General features: G+C 36.1%; 2 protein-coding genes across 4 annotated transcripts in view; one reads left to right on the forward strand and one right to left on the reverse strand.

Moving 5' to 3' along the window:
• The window catches only part of LOC134843855 (calcineurin B homologous protein 1-like), a 49904-nt gene extending 26395 nt beyond the window's left edge, over window positions 1-23509 (reverse strand). The window contains exons 1-5 of one of the 2 annotated variants that reach the window (XR_010162615.1): window positions 23412-23509; window positions 23058-23293; window positions 13062-13473; window positions 11055-11562; window positions 2092-2414 (exon numbers count right to left, since the gene is read on the reverse strand). The gene's annotated coding sequence lies outside the window, so the exon portion shown is untranslated. Of the gene's footprint in view, window positions 1-594; window positions 2415-11054; window positions 11563-13061; window positions 13474-22885; window positions 23021-23057; window positions 23294-23411 lie in introns of those variants that run through there. The other variant, XR_010162616.1, reaches the window with a different exon arrangement.
• Window positions 1-24971, forward strand: part of LOC134843621 (kinesin heavy chain-like) — a 405881-nt gene that overhangs the window by 99714 nt on the left and 281196 nt on the right. The gene's annotated exons all lie outside the window — the stretch shown is intronic.

Consider the following 24971-nt stretch of genomic DNA (forward strand, 5'->3'; position numbering starts at 1 on the left):
ATGAAATGGCTGGCGAACAACTGATATCAATTTGTAGTCTGGCTCCATAAACTTATCCCATGTTTCCGGAGCATACATCATGTGAAGTATTTGCATGTCGAACTTTTTATTTTTCTTTCTCGAATGGTAAAAATTGCCGGGAGGGTAAGGCCAGTTTAAATTCCACTGGCCAGTTGGCAATGGCACCTCTAAACTATTCTCTTCAGCAAGACGCATCAAATGTGCTGATATTGTGTCGCTCGCACATTTGTGAGTCTTGACGAAAGCCAGTCTGTAAAAAGGTTCCTCACACTGCGGAAATTTCACTGACCATTTGTGCAGAAGAGGCAAATCGACCACCTCTCTTTCTCTTCCCGCATAATCTGCCGAGGGGTAATCTTCTGTTTTGACGTTTGCGTATATCTCAGAGATTGCCGCTTCTTTAACTGATTCAAAGTTGGTTTTTCTTGGACTAAATTCTGGCTTAATTATTCCCGAGTTGGCATCAGTGAAACTTGTACTGGCGGTCCAAGGAGTTTTGGTGATAAGGTATCCCGCTATACCCAGCAGGCAAATGCCATTCAAAATTTGCAGTACTTTGGCGGAGCTGGCCATTATAAAGCTGAGTTAACGAAAGCAAACGAATGCAGTCAGTTATTAGGATAATTGAGCAGCTGCTGAAAAATTCTTTTGGTCGATTTCAATAAGGTCAGGCCAAGGTCAATTGATGAAACTTTAGTTTCAGAAAGCAGTTCTTTTTCTCAACTACGTGCATCAGCTAAATTATAAGGCAATTTGAGATCAAATTTGTCAGCAGAATATCAAGCGTCAAAATTGAGAAAATAATTAGCACAATATGAGAAGCTGCAAACCAAAAGCCTGTTATCGAATAAACCAGACAAGTAAACTTAGAAAATCAGATAAAAATATACGTGTTTATTTAAATATGAACCCGGAAGGATATATTTGATAAAATACACAGGCTGTCGTAAAATTAAAGAAAGCGTAACCAGCAAGGGAAAAGATTCGTGATGATATGGAAAATTTATTAAGAGGCCTACTTGACAGAAAAATTTTAATAAACTACTTAAACTCAAACAAGACAGCAAATTAAGGAAGCTAAATCGCAATATGTTGTTTGTTCTTTTATTGACAACTAAAAAATTTTGCGCCTTTTCCTCGAACGATATTTAGTTAAGGCTTTGTAGTGATACATTTGTTGCGTTAGTTCATGCTTGGATGAAGATGATAACCAAAGGAAATAAAGCATCAACTTTTAACAATTTAAAGTAAAACCTTAGTAAAACATAATCAATTTTGCGATAACAAGTTAATCTACAGGAAACTACTGTTCGTGTAAATTGGGACTGACTTTTTGATGTTTAAGACAAACTGGTACACCATTGTATATATTCATACAAGAAGAAGGTATTTCATTTCCTAGTTGCTGACGTTTGTTTTTTCTATGACGAGTTGGGTAAAAAAATAAATGTAAACAATTTCGAACCTCATCGTTATTCATTCATTGCCTACGCGTGCTTAGAGCGACAGTAACTGTGACTGCCTTTTCAAAGTCGACTCTGGTGGAAAAGCGTGACGGGGGATTTTTTCAAACGAGCACGTAGTTTTTATCTCCCGGGATTCAGAAATTTCTATGGCAGTATCTATGATGGTAAGCAATTTAGAGGCAATTAGAATATTCAAAATTCTAGCAACTCAATCGATGAACGAAACAACTTGAAAAATGAAATAAATAAATCTTCTATCCCTTTTTCACCGTACTTTAGCCAAGGCAACTCGCAGAGTACTAAACATAGTGAAAACTAATCTTTCCTGTTTCCGCAGATGAAAAAATGAGAACAAAAATGTTTAAACGTCAAATTCCTGCCATCGGTTGTAAGGTAAAATTATTCTTCGTTGATTTATAATCAGTTTAACATTGAAAATCACACCATTGTAATGGTATTAGACACGCGCTGCAGAAAGTCATGAAAAGAAAGAAAACAACACGAAACGAAACAGTTTTTTTTTAATTTTCAGAGCCAAAAACACAAGATACAAAACTAATGCACGTAACAACAGTACAACATATCACATCTGTTTTTGACTTACATTTCATCTGTGCGTCAGTCTGAAATTTCAGTTCAAATTTTGTTCTTTGGCCTAAAGCGGGACAGAAGATTTTGACTTATAAGAGACCCTCAAATAAGCCCATTCTAAAAGTTCCCTTTTTCTGGAGCAGCGCTGAACAAGATTCCCGTTTGAATTTCTTGACCGCCTTTCCGGGACATTGTTAATTCAGTTATAACGAGTAACTTCATTACGTTGAAACTATCTCTGCTTCTGAGTTAAACTTGCGCTGAAGCTCGTACAGAATAGGCAGCGCTGAGTTCTGAGGGTTAGTCTCGATTTCTTTCCCCAGCAAGGATGCAATACTAAAACAGATTAACGCTTTCAAATCATATAGAAGAAAAAATATATCTCGTTCCAATTAAGTTCCACTCAAAAAATATAATTTTATTCCAAAGAATTTCCACTATAAAGTTCCGCATAATTGGCATTTATAAACAGAGCTCTGACATTAAAAATCCTTAACCTTATTAGAAAAGTTTAGCCATCGTTTATTGTACATTATCAATAAAACCGCAGATGGTAATAACAATATTATAATCACAATAAACATCAAAAATAATGAATTGTTTCCAAACGATATCTAGTTCCAGTAATTTATAATAATTTCCAACATCAAATCTACATACTTTGGGAGAACACCGATAGACCATTACCGCCCATTATCAGGTGTCTCATTAAGCGGAGAAAAATAAAATGTTTTACTTCTTAGGTACAACGAATCTTTCGATTTATCAAAATATGTTAAATTTACATCATATCATCTACACACCTCCCTTCATCTTTCCCTTTTATTTCTCGAGTAGTAGATCGTACTACCCAGAGCCATCGAAAACAAACTCTTCACTTTAACAGAAAAAGAAGCATTTGCAAAAGAGTCAATAACAAAAGTAAACAGAAAAAAATACCGACTTGTTTTTTGAAAAAAAAAATCGAAACTGTCAAATTTCAAAAAAATAGATGGCCTAAAAACTTTCAAGAACAATTCAATTATTATTGACACTTTTGATAGTAATAACACAATTGGAGAAAGCTGGATAAAGGATTAAAATTGCTGGAAAATCTGAACATTTAATTCCACTTTCGAAACTAGAAGTTTTTTGTGAAATTTTCAATTTTGCTGGGAGTTCGCCTTCCTTTTAAGAATGGAAATTAACTCAAAAAGAAACCGAAAGTCAAACTTTGAAAAAGTAATTTTGAGCCTGAACAAATTTGAAGACTTTTCCTGAAAAACGAAAAACAAATCATCACGACCTATTTAAGAGTCTGAACTGATTACGTCTCAAATGGCATAATTCCCAAATGGAATAAAACTGAGAAGTTTCCCAAATGGCGTAATTCCCATGCAACAATTGCATTGCAAAATATTTTGAGAGGATCTTTGTTTAGTGATCAAGGTGTGAAAAGTAGCAAAGTTGTCAATTCAAGTGTTGTTTGACATTATCTCGAAAAAACTTTAAGAACCCTTATCAAAAGCATAAGTTGTTAGTAATTAGTTTTGTGGGATCAATTTATCCAGTAAAACTGCCAGGTAACATTTTTTGGAAGCTATAAATTCAAATTTTGTTCACACATCTTGTCGTTCCTAAAAAAAGGAGAAACAAATGTTGAAAAAGCTTTTGATTGTCATGGAAATTTTGAAATTTATGCCATTTGAGAAAAAGTCTGTTTTTATGCCATTTGGGAGTTATGCTTGAATTTCAGATGCAAAAAAAAAACAATTTTTATAACTTTCAAACCAAACAGAATGCCTATTAAAATCACCAAAAAAACTCATCAAAAAAGTTATTAACTCATTTTAGAAGTATTCGGAAACGAAAATATAACGAATCCTATGTTAAAATAGCAAAATGTTGAAACATTTACAAAAATTATCAGATTGATGTCTTAGAAAAAAAATACGCTTAAAACAAAGAGCTAAAATTTAATCAGTGAAACCTTAAAATATTTCGATTTAATTTTGAATTATTTGAACAGAAACTCAAACTTAAACTCGACTTGAAACTGCATCGAAAACCAAATCGTGAAAAGATATATTTGAGCGGGAACAAATTTTAAGAATTTTCCGAAAAAACACGACTAAAACAAATGTTTTGTCATTTCGTTCATTTCCACTGAATAAGATATTTCATGAATTTTGTACATAATTCTACTGGAAGATTTTAAATAAACTACCTCACTGGATACTGAAGGCTTTTTTACGAAACAGGATTTTGCCCCGCAAAACAACTGGCGCTAAACTTATCGATGTACGAAACACGAAAAACAGAAACTTGTAGTTGTATCTCGATCAAAAATTGGCCACCAATCGTATTGAAAATTTGGAATAAAAAACATAATCAAGTGACAAATCCAAGCATAACACTAAAAAGGAAAGAGGCGAAAATGCAAACATAGCATACAGTTGTTGTTTGCAATTGTTGTTTGCGACCAGACAGTTGGAACAGTCCATAAACGCAATTAAACAGAAAAAAAAGCAATTGTTTCTTTTAAAATCTCAACATTTGAATTTCGACGAAAAATAGATGCCTTTAAAGCTTTATGAATTTTTAGAACAATTCATTTTTAGCAATTTCTCAATAAAATTGACCCAATTTGAGAAAACTGGATCAATAAGTAAATTTTAAATTCGCTGGGAAATCTGAAAATTAAATTCCACCTTCGAAATTTAAGTTGATCACGTCTTTTGTGACCTTTACCCTTTCGCTAATCGACAGTGGAGTTTGCCTTCCTTTTAACAAAGAAAATGAACGACAGAGGAGTTTGCCTTCCTTTTAACAAAGGAAATGAACGGAACTTTTGCGAAAAATTGAACTTCAGTCTGAACAAATTTTAAGACTTTTCCTGAAAAAAAAATGAAGAAGATGAAGATCAATTGAGCAATCTCCCCTCCCTCCTCCTTCTGATCGATTGAGCTATCATTTCTTCGAAGTAAACAGGTTACCAGGGTGAGTTTTCTGACCTCAAAAAATTATGCCAAAAAACGCTACAGCATCTTATTAATGTTTGCAATTGCACATTTTTCTTCAAACAAAACAGGAAAAAGCCAGTTAAATATGTGAATAATTAAACATCGAATAATGTGGGAGATTACTCAATTGATCCAAAAAAAATCATCACGACATATATAAGAGTCTGAACTACATTCATTGACTCCTAATAAAAGCTTAAAGCAGCCTCGGTAGACTAAAAAAAGGAAAAGCAAAACTTTCTGGCCACGTGTTCGAACAAACAGCTTTAGGTTCATATACACTTGCCGTAGCACCTGTTCCATCCTGCCTAAAAATACCAGACTAGTCACATATACTATCTTGGTAAACAAACGGCATCAATGATTGCGTTTTCTTTCAGCATATTGATCAAATAAATGTACACAGAAAATCATTACAAAATGTACAAGGGAGCCTAAAAAACCCTTTGCAAAAACCACCGCGTTTCAAATTTCCCCATCCTACGTTTCAAATATTCCATTTTTCCAAATGTCTGAAGTGATATTATGGCTGAATGCGTGATGTTACGATGTAAGATATGAATCACAAATGTGTTCACATCAGTTAAATTGGGTGGTGCATCGACTAGTATAAAAATCGAAGCACTAAACACATATTCAGTCAAAATTTTAAAAAATCTATTCAGAAGCAAGTATATAGATCAGTTTTTTCCCGTTGGATCAGCGATCATGTTGGATTCAAAGCAATCAGTTCCGGGTGTGACTGATCAAGCTTCATGTGTTAAAAAATTTTATGCTGGTTGATTGCTCAGTTCCCCGATTTTCTATTTTCAAAAGATTATGATCGTTGTTTTGTATTTTTGAGAAAAAAAGCTATCAATATTATGCTAGTCAATACATTTTCATGTTTTCAAACTTTTACGCTAGTCGCGCTTTAAATTGTTCCCCATGCATAATTCCATTACATAACGACAATGGCAAATTAGTTTTTCAAAACAGAAATTCAAATGAAACAGTTTTCAAAGTGAAAAGAGCCAATAAGGAAAAAGAGCTAGCAGAGAGGTGAATCTGACAGTGCAAAAGGGTAAATGGAGTTTTAAAATTGCAAAAAAGTTAATAAGCTTTCAAATGCTTGAATTTCAGATGCAAAAAAAAAACAATTTTTATAACTTTCAAACCAAACAGAATGCCTATTAAAATCACCAAAAAAACTCGTCAAAAAAGTTATTAACTCATTTTAGAAGTATTCGGAAACGAAAATATAACGAATCCTATGTTAAAATAGCAAAATGTTGAAACATTTACAAAAATTATCAGATTGATGTCTTAGAAAAAAAAATACGCTTAAAACAAAGAGCTAAAATTTAATCAGTGAAACCTTAAAATATTTCGAGTTAATTTTGAATTATTTGAACAGAAACTCAAACTTAAACTCGACTCGAAACTGCATCGAAAACCAAATCGTGAAAAGATATATTTGAGCGGGAACAAATTTTAAGACTTTTCCGAAAAAACACGACTAAAACAAATGTTTTGTCATTTCGTTCATTTCCACTGAATAAGATATTTCATGAATTTTGTACATAATTCTACTGGAAGATTTTAAATAAACTACCTCACTGGATACCGAAGGCTTTTTTACGAAACAGGATTTTGCCCCGCAAAACAACTGGCGCTAAACTTATCGATGTACGAAACACGAAAAACAGAAACTTGTAGTTGTATCTCGATCAAAAATTGGCCACCAATCGTATTGAAAATTTGGAATAAAAAACATAATCAAGTGACAAATCCAAGCATAACACTAAAAAGGAAAGAGGCGAAAATGCAAACATAGCATACAGTTGTTGTTTGCAATTGTTGTTTGCGACCAGACAGTTGGAACAGTCCATAAACGCAATTAAACAGAAAAAAAAGCAATTGTTTCTTTTAAAATCTCAACATTTGAATTTCGACGAAAAATAGATGCCTTTAAAGCTTTATGAATTTTTAGAACAATTCATTTTTAGCAATTTCTCAATAAAATTGACCCAATTTGAGAAAACTGGATCAATAAGTAAATTTTAAATTCGCTGGGAAATCTGAAAATTAAATTCCACCTTCGAAATTTAAGTTGATCACGTCTTTTGTGACCTTTACCCTTTCGCTATTCGACAGTGGAGTTTGCCTTCCTTTTAACAAAGAAAATGAACGACAGAGGAGTTTGCCTTCCTTTTAACAAAGGAAATGAACGGAACTTTTGCGAAAAATTGAACTTCAGTCTGAACAAATTTTAAGACTTTTCCTGAAAAAAAAATGAAGAAGATGAAGATCAATTGAGCAATCTCCCCTCCCTCCTCCTTCTGATCGATTGAGCTATCATTTCTTCGAAGTAAACAGGTTACCAGGGTGAGTTTTCTGACCTCAAAAAATTATGCCAAAAAACGCTACAGCATCTTATTAATGTTTGCAATTGCACATTTTTCTTCAAACAAAACAGGAAAAAGCCAGTTAAATATGTGAATAATTAAACATCGAATAATGTGGGAGATTACTCAATTGATCCAAAAAAAATCATCACGACATATATAAGAGTCTGAACTACATTCATTGACTCCTAAGAAAAGCTGAAAGCAGCCTCGGTAGACTAAAAAAAGGAAAAGCAAAACTTTCTGGCCACGTGTTCGAACAAACAGCTTTAGGTTCATATACACTTGCCGTAGCCCCTGTTCCATCCTGCCTAAAAATACCAGACTAGTCACATATACTATCTTGGTAAACAAACGGCATCAATGATTGCGTTTTCTTTCAGCATATTGATCAAATAAATGTACACAGAAAATCATTACAAAATGTACAAGGGAGCCTAAAAAACCCTTTGCAAAAACCACCGCGTTTCAAATTTCCCCATCCTACGTTTCAAATATTCATTTTTTCCAAATGTCTGAAGTGATATTATGGCTGAATGCGTGATGTTACGATGTAAGATATGAATCACAAATGTGTTCACATCAGTTAAATTGGGTGGTGCATCGACTAGTATAAAAATCGAAGCACTAAACACATATTCAGTCAAAATTTTAAAAAATCTATTCAGAAGCAAGTATATAGATCAGTTTTTTCCCGTTGGATCAGCGATCATGTTGGATTCAAAGCAATCAGTTCCGGGTGTGACTGATCAAGCTTCATGTGTTAAAAAATTTTATGCTGGTTGATTGCTCAGTTCCCCGATTTTCTATTTTCAAAAGATTATGATCGTTGTTTTGTATTTTTGAGAAAAAAAGCTATCAATATTATGCTAGTCAATACATTTTCATGTTTTCAAACTTTTACGCTAGTCGCGCTTTAAATTGTTCCCCATGCATAATTCCATTACATAACGACAATGGCAAATTAGTTTTTCAAAACAGAAATTCAAATGAAACAGTTTTCAAAGTGAAAAGAGCCAATAAGGAAAAAGAGCTAGCAGAGAGGTGAATCTGACAGTGCAAAAGGGTAAATGGAGTTTTAAAATTCCAAAAAAGTTAATAAGCTTTCAAATGAAAAACATCGCAAACGAGATTCAAACTAGAGCCATAGCAACTATTTGTCTACCAAACAGCAGTCACCAAATAGGCAGATAAAATACAGGCTGTTTAATTGCCATCTATGAACAGCAACAAACAGTTTTGACGAACATGGGAACGAAAACAAGTAAAACCGAATAAAAATATTGACTTCAAGTCACTATTTATTCTAATACTTTTATAATACTAGCGTGAGTAGAGAAAACTGGATCAATAAGTAATTTATATATTCCGCTGAGAAATCTTGAAATTAAAACTCACGATCGAACATAAACTTATTCACCTTTCTGAAAAATGGGGAGGCATTTCGTATTCGGATGTGTTATAGTTTTTAGTTCTATTTTTATCTTTGCTTAGTATTTTCTACGCAAAAAGCAAAATCAGGTACCAAAAAAACTCATTGGACTGGGTTGAATGATTAATCAGTTTAAAGCCCTTTTTTAAGTCCCTAATCCTTAAAAAAAACTAAAAAAACGTCATATTTCGAAAACTACATAGATTTGAGAAGTGGGATTTGAAGGCAAGATTTGCAACCCCTGAGAGTACCTTGACAGCAACCAACTACAGTTTGAGAATTTCAGAAACTGATAAAAAAAAATTTAAATTTAATTTTCTAGAAATTTTTGAAAAATCTCGAAAATTGCCTATCTCGTAAGCTAAAAGGATTTGGTTATTCATATATGGAGGCCAGAATCTCAAAACCTGGGAAAACTCTGACAACGTCCCAATATTGGGTTGCTAATTTCAACTTGATGAAATAAACACTGAATTTAAACTGGAAAATTGAAGAAAAAAACCTTAACCGCTGCAATATACGATATAGCTTAAACGTGAAAAAATTCTTTTGTTAAAAATGCAAGAATAACACGTTGAAAAAGCTCAATCATGGCAAGATAGTGATGACCGCATTAAAATATATATTAGATGAAAGTTAAAAAAAATTAGGAGACAGGTAGACATAATCAAATTAATTAGAAAAAAAAACAAGTATACAGACAGACACTTAATTTGGCCTCAAAAAAATTACTGAAAAATTAATGACCTTGCGGAAAACTAATTAAAAATTTTCTTAAGCATTGCAATATATGATAGAGCTTAAATATGAAAACATTCTTTCGTTAAACATGAAAAATTATTATGCTTAAACATGGGCGATAGCTGTCACTCGCATTTAAATATAGTATAGATAGATAGATAGATAGATTAGGTGATAACTCTGAGTGCACCGCCTATTACTCCAAAGAGCTGTGTCCATGACTTAGATGCGCTCACACCTAATACTTTTCTGATTGGGGCCTATGTTATCATCCAATAGATGATTCATAAGCATAACCGCTAAATGAACTGGGAGGTACATTCGGTTGCAAATTGTTCGCAGCCAAATAAGGCAATTTTTTCCTACAGCTCATTAAATGTTTATTGCTACAGTGCTGATTTAAATTAACCGGACAAAACGCGTTAAACTTGAAATTTAAAACCCGTTTTTCTCAAATTGGGTTGAATTTAGGTGAAAACTTATGAAGACAAAATTTGCTTAAGATTTTAGCAGAATTAATATGGTGTTATTTATTTTGCGAAATTCGGGCCCCAAATTTTACACCAAAAATGGGTGATTTTGGCTTTTTTTATTTAATCAAAAAATACGCCAAAAATAATCAGTCGATCACAGACATAATTATATCAAAGTGAGCCCCTTACGTAGCCCAACAAAATTTAAGAAAGGTATTTTCTCCAAAAAAATTGCAAATTGTTTAAAAAATGTTTTTAAATAAAAAGTTGGTATTTTATATAGTAAAAACGACCCTTTTGTCTATCAAACAAAAATAAAATATTCTCAACAATTTTTTGGAGGTTTTACCCTTCTTAAAGTTTGTTGGGCTACGTAAGGGGCTCACTTTGATATAATTATGTCTGTGATCGACTGGTTATTTTTGGCGTAATTTTTGATTAACTAAAAAAGCCAAAATTACCCATTTTTGGGGTAAAATTTGGGGCCCGAATTTCGCAAAATAAATCACACCATATTAATTCTGCTAAAATTTTAAGCAAGTTTTGTCTTCATAAGTTTTCACCTAAACTCAACCCATTTTGAGAAAAACGGGTTTTAAATTTCAAGTTTAACGCGTTTTGTCCGGTTAATTTAAATCAGCACTGTATTGAACTATAAAATGTTTATCGTGAAAAACCGTTCATTTATCTTCACTCAAAAAATTTGTGAACTTCGTCCACTCTAACAAACAACGCAAAAAATTTATACCGAATGGGCAGGGCAATCTTCATTGAAAAAGGGCGGATTTCAATAAAAATTATCATCGCAGACACCCCGGAAGCTTCATTGTCTAAACACAGTAACGTGTGACTTTGTTTGGAACAAAGTAGACGCGTATTATAACCCTAACTTCTCTAATATAAATCGTCTTTACAGTATACTAGAAACAGTATCTACTTACGTTACCATGTACTGTGGAAAAGACAGCGCTTTAGCAATTGAAATGATACGATTTGCTTCAGTGAAAACTTGTCCTCTTTTCTCCGGCGTTACTTTCTTCGCTAGTCGCACAAACTTCTGCGCATCTGCGAACAAATTGGGACTCTGCAGCCAGGCTATACATGAAGAATCGTTATAACTGCAAAATTTTGAAGACTCCGTCTGGACTGGGAAGCTGGAACTTTGCATTCCGGACACTAAATCTTCTTCGAAAACACCTGCTGGAACTACTTGATTCATTGATCCGATCCATGCTGGCTTCTGATCGGGTGGAAAAATTCTTAAAACCAGGTTGCTTTTTTTCTTCGAAGTATCTGCATAAGTTGTTATAAAACCATCAAAACCTGTCGATCTTATACTAGGAGAATTGAAAGACACAAGTGCAACCAGATTCAATGTTGTATCCTCTTGTTTCAGAGCCATGAACGACGCGTGCAGAATCGCGCATAAAGTAGCTCCATTCTCTTTTGCTGAAACACGACCCAAAGGAAAAAAACATGGCCAACAGACAGTTGGAAAAATGTCAATAAACTCAAGCAAAGAGAAAAAAAGACTGATTACGTCAGCAATATTTTCAAAGATAAACAAGTATAGCCGGTTACTGTGCAAATAGCACAGAATATTCCGACCAGTCTTAAGAAAATACTATAATAAAAGTTTTTTTTTTTCAAATTAGTGTCGTTTTTTTCTGTGTGTTGTAATAAAAAGATCTGAACGAAAAAATAGAACTTAGTCACATTTGACAATCATATTTAAGTAGGCCAATTTGAAAACAGGTTTTGTAGAAAACTTACTAGAAAAATGAAAAAAAAAACCCAAAAACTAACTTTCCTTAAGTAAAAGTAAATTTTCACGGCTTAAATTAAGCACAAACAATCGATTGCAAGCCTGACCTATTAGCTTATTAGCTAATTATTAGCTCGAAATTAGACGAAAAATCAAAAATTTCAAACCAGTTTCTCGCGACATAAGAAAAAATTGTGGGGAATTTTTTAATGTGGTTCGAATCATGACTGAAAAGGATTTAATATGATATATCACTCAACACAGTCCGATGATTTTTTTTTGGTTCCTGATTTTGCGTGGAAAACAAAAGAAAAAACACACAAATACAAAGTTCGTCCCATTTTCAATGGTCGGAACAATTAGTATCAGTGCAAAGTAATTACGGAACTTTGACAACGCAGTTGCCGTTAACATTTAGAGAAACTAAAAACGAATATAGAACTTTTGATTGGAAATGGCCCTCCGGCTCAAAGAAGTCCTTTCAAATCGAACCATGATCAAACTTTGCCAATGCAGGAAATACGAACATGGTATGTTATGCTTGATGATCGACCATAACATGATGATAAAACGATGATCATATAATCATTCTTGCGCGTTGATCATACCAAAAAAATTCAAATTTCAGGATTAAATTTCAAAAAATCAAAAAATAAAGTACGCTCAGGAAACTACATGAAAAGTACCATTTTTCATGTTTTTTCCACTTCTATTTCAGAACAAAACCCAACATCAATGTTTTTTTGAGTGGTTAGATAATGGGATCTGAACAAAAAACTAGAACTTGGGCATATTCGACAGTCATAGTAAAACAGGCAAATTGGAAAAAAAAACAAAATAAAATTTTTTAATAACAACAAATCTTTAATAAAAACTTTTTTTTTAGAATATGCGCAAGTAAAAATTTTCGATTTGACCCATCACACGTAATAGTAGATATTATCACTCAATATAATTATAATAAACTGTTCTCAAGGTCGGTTTGTCACAATGATAATTTAGCATAACTCATCCTTTGCCAAATTTGAGCGGACACTGAAAGCTTTACAGACTGCTTGAAAGCGCCGTGTGAGAGCCTTCCTTCAATTTAAACTAGTTTCCATTTGTGAGTAATTTTAATTAAACTAATTTGGTTTTCACAAGGGGTGATAAATTCAGCAACGAACAGATGGTTACTAGTTACCTGCTGAGGTGACATCAGCAACCACGACATGTTTCGACATGACAGGAGGCCCAAAACAATCAGCCGCCTGAAGGAAACCTTCTATCACAATTTCCAACCCATTTCCCTCATCTAACCACAACTCCGGCATGAAAGTCACCCAGCACTCTTTAGTACCGAATTTCAGAACAGATGATTTTTGTACTTGAAACAGGTCCAAAATTGTTCTGTCAACTTGACCTCCAACTGCTGGAGGAAATCGAACAAGCTTCCAACCATTTATGAAATCTGGAGTGCAGGACGTGTCGAAATGGCAGTTTCCATCAAGTATTACAAATTTTTTCAGGTCAATTAGACCATTTGAAGTCAACTCGGCTTCGTTCGGTATGCAAGAAGGTTCATCGTTGGCTTCGCGTGTTTTCAAAACCACCACCTGAAAAAGATGAGATTACATAAGCAAAGCCCCCCCCCCTCAGGGATTCGACCCCCTGCCGACCCAAAGGGTCCCTCCTCTTTACTATTTTGAGATATCCATCTAATTTTGAGGGGGGGGGGGGGGGGGCGCACCGAAAAAACGCCATTTTTTTGCCGAAAATCTCCAAAAAGTGCCTAAAAACGCTTTTTTATTTGGCCTGTTTTTGCGGCGCATAAATTTTGGTCAAAACGGGGTCTTTGTAGTGCTTTGGGAGAGCTCAGAAAATCAATTTGGTAGACCTTAAAAAAATCCGCCCCCCCCATCTATATATGCAAAGAGCTTAAATGATTGAATCAAGTCATGTGAGTGTCAGAAGCAGCACACAAATTATTAGCATTTGATGTATCGTCTACAATAAAACACATCATCTGAACCGTCCCTCCTCTACTTTGGCACATATTGAATTATCCAATGAACATTATGAAATAAGAAAAAATTAAGAAATGAATGCAACCGGTACAAAAGCAGGGGGCATCCAACAAAACTTTTTATTTAAAAACATGAATGATAAAAAATATTTTCTTTAACTTAAATGGTTAAATCTTCAAGACCTAAAGGGTTTCAGATCTTCGTAACTCTAAATTAGAAAAAATGACCTAAAATGACCGACAACAAAACAACTCAATTTTCCATAGTTTAAAAAATAAAACGTTTCAAAACCACTAAATTCATAATTGATTGTTTAATCCAGCGTAAATAATCTTATATGTTAGACTCTTTTTCCTTTATTTATTCTTACTTCAATGATCATTTTGGAAGACCAGAAAAAATGTTAACTAAAAAAATGAAATTTTGAGCCAAAAAATTAGCAAGAGGCCACATCTGCATCTGAAGGCATTAACCTGCCATTACCCCACAAAAGGATCGACAATTCTGAATATCAAAAAGTGTTGTTTTTTTTTAATTTACCACTTTTGAAAAATCATAAAATCGTTTTTATCTTGGAAAGTAAAATGCGTTGAGCAGTCGTATTTTGAGCACAGATTTAAACGTCCTGAGAGTAGCTTGGCAGAAACCCACCACAGAGATGAAAATTTCAAGCTGAGAAACGATATGGGTAAGCAAAACTTTGAACAAATTATAAAAGACGGCAAACTCGGAAGCCTAGATAATTTGAGCAGTCAAACTTTGAGGCATGACCTGCAAAGTCTGATCCTACCCTGAGAGCGCCCCACTGTAGGTTCGCAAATTTCAAACTCAAATTTTGTGAAAAATTAATTTATATACTAAAAAAAACCAATATTGTAAAACTTAAAATATTTCAACAGTCGCAACTGGAGAAAAAAATTGCGACCCTTAACGCTATCCTGGAAGCACACGCACACGGCTAAAGGGTTGTAAAAATTCAATTGTATAAAATTTGAAAACCAAAGCATTTGAGCGGTCACATTTGCATGCAAAAATTACAATCCGTGAGAGTATTCTGACAGCACCCAACTACAGGGTGAGAAATTTTGAAACTTCAATATTTGCGAAAATTTTTGAAATCCAAGCTTTCTGATTTTGTTTTGAAAAAACCATTAGAAAACGTCTCATTTCAGAAACTTGAAGGATTTGATCAGCCATACTTAGAGGCAAGAAGTTCACGCATGAGAGCACCTTTATAGTGCTTCACTACAGAGTTGTGAATATCAAAATTTCTGAACCTTTCGTTATCTCAAACCTAGGAAAAATTTGCAAAAAATATTGCTGGATTGATGGCTAGATGAATGGCTGGTTAGACAGCTGATTAGTTGAATGAATAGCTAGATGGATGGCTAGCTGGTTGAATGGATAGCGGGTTAGATGAATCCATGAGATTTGATGGATGGCAAAATATATTTATGGTTCGATGGATGGCTGTATTGGTTAATGAATGGAATTATGGCTATATGAATAGCTTGTTGAATCGATAGCTGTTTGGATGGATGGCAAGTTGGATGAAACCATGAATTGGTGGATGGCAGGATAGACCAATAGTTCGATGGATGATTAGTCCGTTGAATGGATAGCTACATGGATGGATGGCTAAATGTATCGATGGCTAGATCAATGACTGGCTGAGTGTGTGGATGGAAAGCCGGATGATTGATGGGTGGTTAAGATGGTGAACTATTGGATGGATGAATAGATGGCAGGATGATTGGAAGGCTAGACTGATAGATGGGTGGCTGGCTGACTGGATGGATGGAAGGCAGGATTGATGGCTGAGTGGTTAGATCGATGGATGGACGGATGAGTGGTTACAAGAACGGATGGCTGAATGGACGAATAGCTAGACAGATTGATGGATCAGTCGATTGTCGATTGGGTGGATTCACGGGAGTATGCAGATAGGCTAGACGGGTGGAGGTATCGGTGGACTCACGGATGGCCGGAGATGAAGGAATGGATAGTTGGTTGGATGCATCCATGGTTCGATGGATGGCTAGTCCGTTGAATAGATGGCTAAATGGATCGGTGGCTGAATTTGATGGAGGAATGGACTGCTAGATGGATGGATTGCTAAACGGAATGGATTTCTTGACGAATGAAACGCTTAATGGATCGATGGCTGGATAATTTAAAGTATGGATAGATGATTGAATGGATGGACGGGTGGTTGGATAGATGGCTGGACGAATGAATGGCCTGATGGATGGATCGCTTGATGAATGAATGGCATGATAGATAGCTGAATGGAATATGGATGGCTTTTGGGAGGAATGCATGGCTAGATGGATGGATTGATGGGTGGCCACATGGATAAGCAGAACTATAATGGGCTGTCTAATATATCTTTGACAGCATACCCTTAAAAAGTTGACCATTTCAACCTCAATGAATGGGAATTTCGTCAAATTTTGGAGGCAAAACCCTGAGAAAACCATGAGAGCACCTAACTATAGTGTGGAGAAATTCAAGTTTTGAAAAAAAATCCAATAAGGACATATCTCCGAAACTAAAAAAGACTTAGTTATTCCCATTTAGAAACCAATTTCGCAACCCCTGGGATAATTCTGGCAGCACCCGACCATAAGGTTGCAAGTTTTAAATTTGGTGAAAAAACGCTGAAAAGAAAAACGCCCGTGACAATGTATAGATGGATGAATCCAAGTATACACTACACTGAACTGCAGTGCCCTCCTCCCCTTTCCAAGCTGGCATCATTGCTGTAGCCTTATATTCGGACCTTTCACGTTTTTTAAAAAAAATAGCGTACTTTCATTGAAAATATGATGAAAATTTCAAGCAAAATATAACGATTGTACAATTAAATAGCGCTGTGAGATAACAAAGTGATAAAATGAGTTAAAATGCTGCAAGTGAAGAAGTGGAATTTGGGTCGAAAACGGCACCCGCTGTTGTGTAAAACGTTCTGCTGCCTCTCAGGCATGTTATCGAGGATTTGATTAGTAAAAATGACAGTTTGCATCTGATCGTCGAGACTGATTTTGAATATTCTGATGACGTTCTTTTCTGATAAAAGGTAGTCAAGTCTGTTTTAAAATGCTGTCTCATATCCTTGGACTCCTGTTGATCCAAAAATAAGCGGTGTAAAAATGCTCGATTTCTATAACTCTCTCATTGTAGAATCTTTGCTTTTTGTTTTCCTGCTCGTTCAACAGAGCCTCCACTTTTTTCGTTTGATGGCTAGATGAGTTGGGATAAAAAGACCCTTAAATCGAAGAATGCACGATGGCCATTTTGACTTCGAAAGTTTTGAGCGCTGATATCGAACCGAGCATGTTTAGAGGAGTTTGCGGATCTGAGAGCCAGGTCTTCAGTTATCAGTGGCTGAAGGGAGGGGGCTCTTGTCGTACGTCGACATAAACTTCCCATGCCTCATGGGAACAAATCCCCCTTTTTGCATATCATCGTGTGCTTAGCATCGAAGGTCGACCCACAGGGGCATTTCTAGGGAAGATCGTGTAGGCTGAGTCCATATCGGAGCCACAGAGCATCTCTGAATGACTAATTATCTAGTGCAAAGCCCTCTTCTTCCATCGGCAGTGCCGTTGACCAAATCGACGTTGACTTGCAGCCCAAGACTTCAATGCATCTGGTAAAGCTTTCACTCGCCGCTTCTTTGACAATAGCAGATTCTACTTTTAATCATTCATATTTCGAATAGTTTTGGGAGTGTTCGCTGCAAGGTTGTCGGGGATTGTCTCTTGCAGCAGCAGGATAACTGCTTTCAGCTGGTCTGCTACGAGAAGCGAGTTAAGAAATTACATCTCAGCATCGATAACCGGGTTTAAATACAGAGTCATCCCATTTTTGATGGAAGAGCTATTAAATCCCTCATCATGGACTGACGTTTTTTTCAGAAGAGCGTTGGAATGAATTTTTGACCACAATTGTTTCGATGGGTTCGAAAAAGCCTGATGCTTGTGGAATAGTGCGCATGATATACGAGCACTTGGAGGAGAAACCATGTGTGTACACTGCATATGCACATTGCGGACTTGCGATAGCTAAAAGGCTGAGTATTTCTAACAGTATGGACCATTTTTTGACTTTCGCTTGTATATACGAGTCTACGTAGGCTTTTTATCCAATAGCAGCTCCAAGATGTTTCGCTCCTGATGCAGTCACGCTAATTCCGGTATCAGCAAACATCTCCTTGGCAATCTCGTGTGTTGATGTTTTGTAATCAGCCTTGCTTTTCCAGCGTTTGGAAAGTAACCAATCAGTGGTCATGAAAGCTCTAACGATTCCCAACAATGCTTTATCTCATTCAACATGCCACCAAGCACCCCATCATCTGCAAAGAATACTGTCCGTGTTCCAAGTTCGAGTTGTAGAAGGTTCCTTAATTCAAGCGCGTACATCACCATAGCTACTGCGTCTCCTTGGGTGGTTCCATCGTCGGACGAGGTTCCACCTTCATCATAGAACAAGCGGGATGCTTTAAGGCAAAAATTCAGAATAAAAACTAATATTTCATGGCAGCTAATTTGGATATTATGCAGTGCGGCTTTCCGGTTGAGGCTGTTGAATGCATTCTCTTCATCTGAGTAGAACGCCTCCACACTCTTCCGGGTCGAAACTTTCTCGCATCGCATGAACTGCAGCTTCACTGACAGCTTTAAAACCAATACAGCTTGTAGTGGGCCAACTAATTGCTGTAAGTCTTTCTTCAATGTGGAAGCCACTACTTTAGCAATCAGTCGTCTAAGCACTTCTCGTATTCCTATCGGTCCTTCTCCGGGGTTTTTGCTGAGAGCGATTGTGCGGCAGTCGGAAAATAATGGCCAAATTGTAATCTATGTTTTGTTTACAGAGTCTACGAATGGCCTATGCGTAATTATTGCATAAATAAACGAGAAAATATTCATAACAATCATAAGTTGGGGGAAAAATTATGAGCCATGGCAATATACGATATAGCTAAACGTGCAAAACTTCTTTCGTTGAAAATGCAAAATTAAAACGCTTAAACATGGTGATATACGAGTCACATCATTTTAATATTTTACTGGCGTGTAACGCACCTCCGGTACTCATAATAAACCGCATATATTGGAAATTACAAATTTTGAAGAACCATACAATTTTAAGTTATATAAGTTCTTCGAAAAATTTCAACTGAACTAAGAAACGTCACATCTGGGAAACTAAAAGCAATTGAGCAGTCGCATTTGGACGCAAGATTTGCAACTTTTGAGAGTACTCGTACAGTAACCAACTACAACGTTGAGATATTCAAATTTTCAGAAACTTCACCTTTTGAAGGTATTTTTTTGAGAACCAGAAAAAAAATCACATCTCGAAAACTACCAACGTCTTATTTGATGGCAATAATCGCAATCTTTGAAAGTACTCTGACAGCACTCAACTACAGGGTTCGGAATTTCACTTTAGTGAATTATTTTGTAATTTGATTTTCCTGAAAATTTCCAAAAAAAATCACATCATCGATTCCAGGCAAGGCGCATCCCTGACTTCTCACAGAAACTTGTAATTGGCACATCAAGGACAAAATATATCTAACCAGCTCTAGTAAAATCTACAATTCACTCTTACCGCGGGTGGAAACAGTTTTACAAAACAGACCAAAGCGCCTCAATACAGTAACCATTATCGCCGGGTTTAAAGATAATAGGCTTCATCTACGAGAAATTGAGCTTAAGTGGAAAAACTTGATCAATTTAGTTACAAACAAGTTTCAGCCCTAAAACCTAATCATCCCCAAATCAATCCAAAGCTCCAATAATAATGATGTTGATCGCAAACTCTACATTCATAACCATGTACTGTTTAACTGAATTAATAAGTTTGTTCATCCACACACACTCATTGTTTTGCCCAATCTTAATCTAAATGTAACCCCTCAAATGTTATATTTACTTCGCCTTCTTTGGTAATGAATTCTTTACAAATTTTCTTGCTTATATTTTTTCTAATTTCTCTTGATAATCTGACGATACCGTTCCTCCTTATATAATGTCTGATCAAACACATTGTATCTTATGTAACAACCACCTACACGGCCGTGGAATTTGGTGCACAATATGCGCAGCCTACAAGCATGCAAAATGCAGCGGCCTTAACCGAGGCAGCGACCACGATGAAAATTTCAGCTGCATTCGCTGCACCTCTCTGACTATATACAACACTACAACTGACATCCAAGTCCCTCCAACTCAATCTTAACAAGTTCCTTCGACCAACGATCAAAATCCTGCAATTGCAAACAGCAACGAAACTAACAGCCACACCCGACCCTTGGTCAAATCCCACACCTGAACTAAAAGATAAAATAAGAACAATCTACAGCCATGTAGTGCACTGGAAACCAGTCTTCATGATCCTCGTAAAAAAACAGAGTTGGGTTTTACTTTATAGAAACGCTAAATAAAACCCTCAATTCGTTAATTGAAACAACACATACGCAATGCACGCAACAATGATATTCCCTCACCTCATGCTATGCAAAACCAAATCGGAGAGTGATAATTCGAACTCCAAAACTATAGCAAGAAAGTTTAAGCACTGACATGAGGGCGAACTGGACAAACTTTTTAACGAGGGAAAAGCGCTGCAAATGCGCTTGGTAAAGAGTAAGAAAAAGAAAGAAGAAAGTGAAGCACAGCAATTTAATAAATTAACGAGCACCGGAAAAATATCGAGTGCTATTGCTAAATTAACTGATACCTCCAAGGGAGTTCTCTCACTCGACGAAACCGTCAAAGCTCAAACTGTTGAGAAACACCTTCCCGTGGAGCCAATAAACAAGACTTATACAACATCATGCTCCGAAGATACAATCCCTTTCCACTCATCCACATTCGACCAAATAAATACCCAGAAAATTAGGAAGGCTGCCATGACAACACATGGTTCTCATGGACCCTCAGGCCTGGATGGAAATGAGTGGAGACGCATACTAATGCACTTTGACCAACAGTCAGATGAAACATCAAAGACACTAGCCAAAATCGCACAGAAAATATCGACAGAAATACTAAGTCCTGAGCTGCTCGAACCATTTAATGCCTGTCGACTAATTCCACTTGATAAAAACCCAGGAGTTAGGCCAATTGGCATAAGTGAAGTCATCCGCAGAATAATAGGTAGAACGATCACAAAGTGCTTACAAAGCGAATCACCAACTATGCCTTGGCCAAAAATGTGGCATCGAATATGCAATTCATACGCTTAGGAAGCAATACGAGAAATCCGATTCCGATACAATATTACTGAGAGACGCGGAAAATGCATTTAACTCCCTAAACCTGAACTTGGCTTTGAAATATATACCCTTCTATATTACCCGCTATACAGAACTCATACTCTAATCCATCTAAGCTCTTCATAAATAAAAAAATTATCTTATCTAGAGAAGGAACCACACAAGCAGACCCATTAGCAATGGCGATGTACGGGCTAGCCACTTTACCTTTAATAAAATTAGTCAACGATACCAGCTCAACTCAGAAATGTTATGCAGACGATGGGAACGCAGTCGGAAATTCGAAAAGCCTGCGAACAGTTCTTGACAATATTATCAAACACGGAAAATATTTTGGATATCACGTAAAGGCATCGAAATGCCAGCTCATTTTAAAAGATGAACAATACAATGAGGCGTTATAAGTATTCAAAAACACCTAAATTGAAATGAAAAAAGGGGCCAGAGTACTTGGTTCTGTCATAGGATCCGAGACTGAAAGTAAAAATTTCTTAGAAACTCAGTTAGAAGAAGGTAACAAAATACTGAAAAAATTTCGCAAGATCCCGAAAACATCACCACAAAACGTGTACTCCAGTTACACCAAAGCGGTAAAATGTGTAACTATCGTTTTCAGCTAGATCTACACTCAATACCACAGAAAACATGCAGGACCGCGAGAAGATACTGCAGGAAAATCTCATTCCAAATTTAATTGGAAAAGATAATATTAGCCATCAACTTAGAGACATCTACGTTTCTTTGCCACTGAAAATGGGTGGTCTAAATATCAAGCTACCTTCTGACTATGAGAATTTTTTAGAACCGTCAATAAAAACATCGTCAGTCTTAGACACATACGACCCATTAACAGCTATATCTGAGCAAGAAAAAACCTATACAAAAATCAAAACACTTAAAACTAAGAACAAACCAAAAGGGAACTAACATTTTGAACAACTTGAGCGACAGTGAAAAATACGCACTTGAGCTAGCCTCCGAAAAAGGAGCCTCAAACTGGTTAAACGCACTGCCACTTAGCAGATATAATTTGAACCTAAATAAATCCGAATTCCGGGATGGAATTTATCTCAGATATGGTTGGGAACCAACCAACACATTCCACTCACATCTGCATGTGGTCAATCTTTCGAACCAACGCCCTTCAATGTGCAAAGGGTGGATACACCCACATGAGGCATGACGAAATCAGAGACACCTTTTCCAACCTCATGAGCGAGGTTTGCTATGATGTTGAAATCGAGCCGAAACTTCAGTCGTTGCAAGGCAAGAGCTTTGTCAACAATTCAACCACAACTGATGAAAACCCTCGACTAGATGTAAAAGCAAACGGATTATGGGGCTCAAGGTTCAGCCAACCTTCTTTGATGTCAAAGTCTTCAACCCACACGCAAAAACTTCACGAAGACTACTGAAAGACGCCTATAAGTACCACGAATCACTAAAAAAGTCAAAATACCAACAGAGAGTTTTTCAAGTCGAACAGAGCAGCTTCTGCCCGCTCATTTTTGGCTGCACTGGTGGGGCCGCACGAGCAGCTACGCGGACAATGCAGTGCATAGCTGAAAAACTTAGTGAAAAAAGGCATGAAAGCTACTCAGAAACAATAAACTATATATGAACTAAGATAAGCTTTGTATACAGGGGTGCAGATCACTGCGAAAGACAATTCAATTAGTGCTATTATATAGGAGGGACGGTGGAAGTAAATACCTAAAATGACAATGCATTAAATGCTGACTTGACTTAATTCCTGCAAAATTGTTCACTGATGTATTTATATAATGCTGGTATGGGCCCTATCCAGTTTGCGCACGACCGCACCTAAACAGAAGGGTCCCTTTTATAATTTACCTCTTTTTCTAGATAGATAGATATGGATTACCTGAACAAAGACATTTGGCCCCAATGAAGAGTAGATTAATAATTTGACATCGTCGCTAAAGCTTTCGAAGTTACAACTTGTGACCCCAACATCGTTTCCTTGTGATTGAGCCATGTTTGCAATTTCATTACGTAAATTTTGGTAATCACGAGAAAACGAAAATTTTCTTCCGTCTGAGAATAAGATTCCAATTCTTTCCAAAGATTTGCTGCAACTGTCAATTAAATATTCAAGACCTGAACATATGATCAAGATGAAACTTTTGAACAATATTGAACCTTATAAACTAAATTGTGAAATACAAAACACAAATTAATAACACGAACTTTCTTTCTTTTGAAATATTAAACTTACATGCATTGAGCCCAGCAGCATTGTTTGAACTTTGACAACACACGAAGATAAGCAACGGTTTTACCATTTAACCCTAAAAAGAAGGCAAGGAAACATAATATTTGGATAGCATTGTGTTGATTGCAAAAAAAATAACTTAACAAAAAAACTAAGATTTTAATTGCATATTGATAGTTAAAAACATGAAGCGAGTGCAAATTTTATGGAAAAGTATTTATTGACAAAAAAACTATGTTAATTTTCAATACGGATTTGTAAAAAGAAAATCAAGCACACTTCAAATGGTTATCTATCTTTAAAAAATTGACACAATCAACAATGGAAACATGTAGAAACTATTTATACGGATTACGAATATACCTTCGAATTACATCAGGTCTTGAAGACATGATATATTGTGCCAGTCGGTCATATCTGGAAGTTTGGCCTTGTTTGGGCCTAATTGTTGTGATAAACTTATTGAATAGTTTCATGTGATATGATACACTCATAATGGTACGCTTATAAGAAGGCCCGGTACGGGATTTTAGAGACAAGCTCGTCAAGCACCAATACTCCACCTCTACCCGGGCATCCCCGCCGGAACCTCCACCCGTCAAAAACCAGGTTGTAATCGCTTTCATTTCTTTTTTGTTATTAGTTTTTTTAAAATCCAGTTCTCTACAATCCATTTCACAATCTATTCTTTTTCTTGTTTTGCCTCTTTTGTACCCTGTTTTGTGAATGTCCGTGCCGAAGTACAGGCCGAAGTGGCTTCACACATTGAGCAGGAAACTGGTAATAGGAACCTCAAGGACCAAGTACTGCAGCCCCAGATATGTCGGAGCCACGGTTTACTCGTACAGAGGTGCAAAGCTAGCCGACCTTACCTGGTGCCCTAACAGAAAACTTGGTGCTCTAAATAACTCTTTGTTTCGCCTTATTGTAACATTCGTCTACTGCAGTCACACATGAGGCTTAAGAAAAATAGGCCCTATAACTATTGGCTCAAGAGTCAGGGACACTATCTCTTGTGTTTTTCCACCTCAAATCAGTCGGAGCCAATTCGGTTCGTTTGTGACATGAGACTACGACTCGTTACAGCTTAAAGGCTACTACCAAAATATCCCCCCACTCTAGAATTAAGAACGTCCTCATATTTAGGTCTCTAGATACCCAAAATACATGAACGCCGTTAAAAACCGGGTTGGAACAATCCGTTAAGTTACTTTTTATTAGACAGTGGAACTTTGATCCATTTCAGATGGATCAACCTAAAACTCGCCTCAACTCAACATAACAATTATAAAACACACTCTAGAAATTTAAATTTGTACTCACATCGTAGCACGCTCAAGAACTGGGAGTAATCAAGTCGGTAATCAACTCGAGAATCAAATAATGTAATTAAAATGAGTTTAATGTTTGTCAGTTTTAACAACAAGAACAAGTTCGTACTCAAGACTATAATTTCTCGTGAACCATTGGGACACTCAAGCTGTCCACCTTTCCACCGAAGGTTCACTCTAGTCCAGTTTAGAATAGTACTCCAGTCAAGTCACAATAATCCAGTTCGTGGGA

This window comes from Symsagittifera roscoffensis, chromosome 4 (genome assembly GCF_963678635.1).
Source record: "Symsagittifera roscoffensis chromosome 4, txSymRosc1.1, whole genome shotgun sequence".
Classification (NCBI taxonomy): Eukaryota; Metazoa; Xenacoelomorpha; order Acoela; family Convolutidae; genus Symsagittifera; species Symsagittifera roscoffensis.